This window comes from Alligator mississippiensis, chromosome 7 (genome assembly GCF_030867095.1).
Source record: "Alligator mississippiensis isolate rAllMis1 chromosome 7, rAllMis1, whole genome shotgun sequence".
In the NCBI taxonomy this organism is placed as follows: domain Eukaryota; kingdom Metazoa; phylum Chordata; order Crocodylia; family Alligatoridae; genus Alligator; species Alligator mississippiensis.
This window is the reverse complement of record NC_081830.1, coordinates 16,844,701-16,850,834: the sequence shown is the minus strand read 5'-3', so window position 1 is coordinate 16,850,834 and position 6,134 is coordinate 16,844,701. Positions and strand designations below refer to the sequence as shown.

The 6,134-nt window shown below is 45.8% G+C and overlaps 1 pseudogene; it reads right to left on the bottom strand.

Moving 5' to 3' along the window:
* Positions 1 to 305: 305 nt before the first annotated feature.
* On the bottom strand, positions 306 to 2,513 carry LOC132251876 (olfactory receptor 14A16-like; annotated as a pseudogene).
* Between the last annotated feature and the right edge of the window lie 3,621 nt (positions 2,514 to 6,134).

Sequence of the window (6,134 nt, the reverse complement as noted above, 5' to 3'; positions counted from 1 at the left end):
TGAATAGATGCACCCAAGGAACAGCGTTGTTGTATTAGGACCAAACATGTTATAGGGGAAAGCAATACTCTCCCTTCCAGTCCTAGGCTCCTATGAATATTTTGAAACAGGCAAGTGAGTTTGAGACTTTAATATCATTTAAAGTAAGCGCCTAACTTCATTTAGGGTTGTTGTTGTTGTTGTTTTTAAAAAAAACAAACCAACAACCTCAATCTGTTTAAGCAGGGGTGAACAGATATTTATGGCCCTGAATTTTTTGTCCCAGTGATCTGGTAACCCTCCCTTACTGTGATCAAAACACAGTATCAAGGCTGGGAGTTAGTGAGACAGCTGTTTGCAAACAGGGCAAATGTAGTTAGGCACCCAACAATGCTAGAGCACTTTTCAGCATCCTAGCCCTCTGAACACCGGACCTCAAGGCTTTTGTGGAAAATGATGTGCTCTAACATAAATCAATGAGAATCTGTTCTTCAATGGTGTGCCTTCCTCAGCCTTGAATCATTTCTTTTGCCATTTGGAAAAACAACCCCTCTGTCTGCATCAGAAATAAAAATGTCTCCATAACCAAATCTCCATGAATGTTCTCCTTGTGTATCCTCTTCCTTGTGGTGCAAAACAGACTTGATTCATGGTTTACTGTGGGTCCAAACTGACTGAGCTGCCTAATACATATAGTTCTCATCCTTGCCCTGAACCTTTGCAGTCAGAGCCCGAAGGAAATCAAAAGATGAAGCAAGCTTTCACGTTTAAAAACCCTTTGTCAGGCTGGGAAAGCATCTGCATTTGGTATACCCTCTTCCTGGCTTTTAAACCCAAATGCTTGCTGGAAAGAAAAATGATTCTGGCGATTTAAGTTGATCTAATAAAAGGTATGCGATTCACACAAAGAACCTGGTCTGCCTGTGTCCTTAGACCAACATGGGTACAACCTACACCCCTGTTTTACGTCTAATACTCCTGTTGTTGCAGCCCAAAACTGCATGAATGTTTCTGTAGCTACATCAAATTCCATGTTCATATTGAGTCTGTGACCCACCTTTTCAACCATGATTCCACCCAGGAATTTTAACCCAGGCTGTATTCATGCTTTTGATTCTTCACCCCTATGTGCAGTAACTTGCATTCATTTTCTTGTCCTTCGACTTATTGTTTCAAGCAAAGCTCCCCAATCTATCCGCATCCATTTGAACTCTATTCCTGTCCCCTAAAGCATTTGCATTTCATTCCAGTTTCACATCATCTGGAGATTTTCCTGTATATTCTGTCATCTGAATAATTGATTGCAACAATTAGTAAACAAAACTTTAATTCTTCATTATCTTGCAATTGATGGGATATATTTTAGATGGTGCAAAGACAGTAAAATTGATGCATGAAACATTACTTTCCCACTTCAACAGTGTCAACCAAAATGATAAAAGCCAAGTCTTTGACCTTACAAAGTTACAGAATTAAACTACCACCTTTATTTTTAATATGCAAGATTCACACAATACTTTGAAAAAAAGACGAAGTTAATTTGTAAATTAGAAAAGAAAAATATAATAGAAGGAAAGTCATGAAAGAAAGATGGACATATTGTTCTTGGAGTGGATCAGCCTGTCTAGCAGTTTCCTCAGGGCAGCTTGGATCTCCTTGTTCCTCATGCTGTAGATGACCGGATTCATCAACGGAGGCACCACTGAATACAGAACAGCTGCCAGGGGATCCAGAGGGGATAGGGAGTCAGAGACGGGCTTCGTGTAGGCAATGCTACCAGTGGAAACAAATAGGGAGACTACGATAAGGTGGGGAATGCAGGTGGAGAAGGCTTTTTGCCGGCCCTGCTCAGAGGGCATTCTCCACACCGTGGTGAAGATCTGAACATACGACACAACGATGAAAACAAAACAGCCTAAACATAAAAACACACTGAAGACAAGAGCTGCCAGCTCCCTGCGGTATGTGTCAGAGCAGGAGAGCTTGAGCAGCTGGGGTATTTCACAGAAGAACTGGTTGATGGTATTTTAGTGGCAGAAGGGTAGACTAAAGGTGTTCCCAGTGTGCATTGCAGAGTTGATGGCACCAACAACCCATGCACAGGCAGCCATCTGGACGCAAGCTCTCCTGTTCATAATTATCTCATAATGCAATGGCTTGCAGATGGCAACGTACCGGTCGTAAGCCATGATGGTGAGGAATGCAAGATCAGCTGCACAGCAGAGGAAGACAAGAAAGACCTGGGCCACACATCCAGCATAGGAAATTGTCCTGGTGTTTAAGAGAGAATTGGCCATGGACTTGGGGACAATGACGGAGATGGACCCAAGGTCAAGGATGGACAGATTTGCCAAAAAGTAGTACATGGGGCTGTGGAGGTGGTGGTCCGTAGTTACAACAGTGATAACAAGGAGGTTCCCCACCAGAGCTGCCAGGTACGCTGCCAGAAAGGTGACAAAGTGCAAGATCTGCAGCTCCCGAGTGTCCGAGAAGCCCAGGAGGAGGAACTCAGTTACAGTGGTCCAGTTGGACATCTTCCTTCCCAGGGCACCTTGCAAGTCCTGGCTACAATAGAACAAGGGCAGTGGAAAGAAGGAGAGTAACAAACTCAGTGGCTTTGATATTCCCATCAGTAATGTCTCCTAATTTCAAGTTAAGAAAGGAAAATTTCCTTTTCTCTTCCCATGAAATATTTGATTTTAATAAATGATTTTTCCCTGGCAAGACCCTACATAAAATAAAATATTTTGATTTTCCTTTAGAAATGAAGAAAATGTTAACCCATCCACTCCTCAGGATTTTTTTCCTTTGGTTTAAATCTGAAAGTCTATCGTTTTTTCAATAGATCTCACCTAGAAAAAGTATGCTGGAAACAAATATGTATGAAATAAAAGATATTATGTAAAAAAGATGAATTCCTTAGCGGTCCCAATCCCACCCTTCTCCTCTTCCCACCCTTCTTCCAATATGCTATATAACATTATCTGTATTCATAGCAAAAACAATGAAAATGTCTTCATTCACTCGTGTAGCATTGAATCTATTATACAGAAAATGCAGAATGATTTGTGTAGCCACGTTTTCCAACTTTTAATGTTTTGAAATCTCCTCTGCATCTTACTGAGACAGGACACTTCACTGATGCAGAAAACTTACTGAAATTGTTTTTGTGGAAGTTTCCTCATCTCTTGTGTCATATTCAGGCTTCCCCTGCCGAGATCCTTTGCTCTTGTCCAGTTGATCTCTCAGCTCTCCTCTGCACCAACCACTAGTCTAGGTCCCCAGAAGCACAGCTAACTCAGAGGTCTTTCTCTGCTCCCTCTGTCACTGAACGACTGAAGTGAATCCAACCAGGTTTCTGAGTGTGCATCTGACCTCAACCCTGCCTTGTAGAAAAGGAGTGAAGGAAGACGGCAATTTTGCAGTAGTTTCCTTCTGAAGGCTTCTGGGACTCGTTCCCTGGAGTCCTGCACAGCTCAGAAGGAAAAGCCTAGATGTAAACAGTCCGAGCTGTACAGATATTAGCAGAACAGCAGAGCTGTGCTCTGGTTTAATGTCCCTCACAAGACAAGTCATGGGATCTCTGAGAAGGCCCTGAGCTTCTCCATCTTGCTCTGTTGTCCCAGTTAGCCAGACTGGGCACGTTAGGATGCAGGGAGTCAACAGATTGCAATTGGGTTAGTTCCTATGCAGTTTTGCATGAGAACATAACATGAGAATAAAAGTCAGGTTGCAAGGTGCAAAAAACAAATAGTTCCCCATTGCAATGCCCCATTGCAAGGCATCATGTTGACAAAATATTAGCTTAGTAATCATTAATAGGGTCCTGGTTCTGAATCTACTGTCATGAGAGCCCAGAGGAGAGCCACGCGCATGATCAGAGCGCAGAAAAACAGACCTTATGACGACAGGCTGAGAGCCATGGGGATCTTTAGGCTGGAAAAATGCAGGCTCAGGGGTGATCTGATGGCCACCTATAGGTTTATCAGGGGTGACCACCAGGATCTGGGGAACGATTGTTCACCAGAGTGCCCAAACGGATGACAAAGTTAACCGGTTATAAACTACTGCAAGACCGGTTCAGGCTGGACATAAAGAAGAATTTCTTTACTGTCTGAGCCCCCAAGGTCTGGAATAGCCTGCCATCGGAGGTGGTTCAAGCACCTACATTTCATAGATTTCATAGACATTAGGGCTGGAAGGGACTCAGAAGATCATCGAGTCCAGCCCCCTGCCCAAAGGGCAGGAAGTCAGCTGGGGTCATAGGACCCCAGCAAGATAAGCATCCAGTTTGCTCTTGAAGGTGTTCAATGAAGGCACTTGAACCACCTCCGGTGGCAGGCTGTTCCAGACCTTGGGGGCTCGGACAGTAAAGAAATTCTTCCTTATGTCCAGCCTGAAATGGTCTTGTAGTAGTCTATGACCGTTCGACCTAGTCATCATCCCTAGGGGCACTCTGGTGAACAAACGTTCCCCCAGATACTGGTGGTCACCCCTGATAAACTTGTTGGAGCCCCAGGGCTCTCAGCCTGTCATCGTAGGGTCTGCTTCCCTGACCTCTAATCATGCGCGTGGCTCTTCTCTGGATTCTCTCAAGCTTCTCCACATCCTTTTTGAATTGTGGAGCCCAAAACTGGACGCAGTACTCCAGCTGCGGCCTCACCAAGGCCCAGTACAAGGGGAAAATGACATCCCGGGATTTGCTTGAGAAACATCTATGGATGCAAGCCAGTGTTTTGGTCCCTTTACTAGCCACAGCATCGCATTGCAGGCTCATGTTCATCTTGTGGTCAATCATGACCCCCAAGTCTCTTTCTTCCATAGTGCTAGCGAACATTGCACTGCCTAGCCTATAAGGATGCTGCGGGTTTTTCTTCCCAAGGTGGAGAGCCTTGCATTTATCGGCGTTGAACACCATCAGATTCTCATCCGCCCACTTGCTGAGCCTGTCCAGGTCAGCCTGGATCACCCGCCTGTCTTCTGGCGTGGATGCTTTGCCCCAAAGTTTGGTGTCATCGGCGAACTTGGCCAGTCCGCTTTTGACTCCAGTGTCCACATCATTAATGAAGATGTTGAACAGTATGGGTCCAAGGACAGAGCCCTGGGGGACCCCACCGGTCACAGGGTACCATGATGAGTGACTTCCATCAATTACTACCCTCTGGGTCTGTCCCCGGAGCCAATTTTCCAGCCAGTGGATCGTGGTGGACCCAAGGCCACAATTCGCCAGTTTCACCAAGAAGTGATCATGGGATACCAGATCGAAGGCTTTTTTGAAGTCAAGATATATGACTTCAATATCTTCTCCCTTGTCCAGGTGATAGGTCACCTGGTCGTAGAAGGAAATGAGATTGGTCAAGCGAGACCTAGCCGCAAGAAACCCGTGCTGGCTATCCCTTAAGATGTTGGCGTCGGCCAGTCCATTAAGGATGGCCTCATTAATAAACTTTTCTAAGATCTTCCCCGGGATAGAAGTCAGGCTGATGGGCCTAGAGTTAGCCGGATCCACTTTCCTCCCTTTCTTGGAATTAGGCACCACATTGGCCTTCTTCCAGTCTTCGGGCACTACACCAGAGCGCCAAGAGTTTTCAAAGATCCATGCTAGAGGCTGGGCTATGATGCTCGCCAGATCCTTGAGTACTATGGGGTGAAGATTGTCAGGGCCGGCTGACTTGAAGGTATCCAGCTTCTCAAGAAGTTCCTTCACGAGGTCAGCATTAATGGAGGGCAGGGGATCACCCTCACTCATACTTCCTTGTCCCATAGCGGGCATGGGCCTCCCGTGAGACTGATGAAAGACTGACACAAAGTACCCATTTAATAGGTTGGCTTTTTCCTGGGCATCAGGTGTCAGTTGCCTCATCTGCTTCAGCAGAGGTCCAATGTTGCCCCTGCTTTTCCTCCAGCTCCCCACATATCTGAAAAAGGACTTTTTATTGTCCTTGATGCTCGAAGCTAGTTGGAGTTCAGTTGCAGCCTTGGCTTTCCTGGTATGCTCCCTGCAGGCCTGGACATGTGCAGAATAATCCTCCTTGGAGGCGATTCCCATCCTCCATCCTTTGTAGGCCTTTCTTTTTATCCTCAAGAGGTCTGCTAGGTCCCTGGAGAGCCAGGGGGGGCTGCTGTGCCCTCTTGCTGCCTTTCCTCCGAGATGG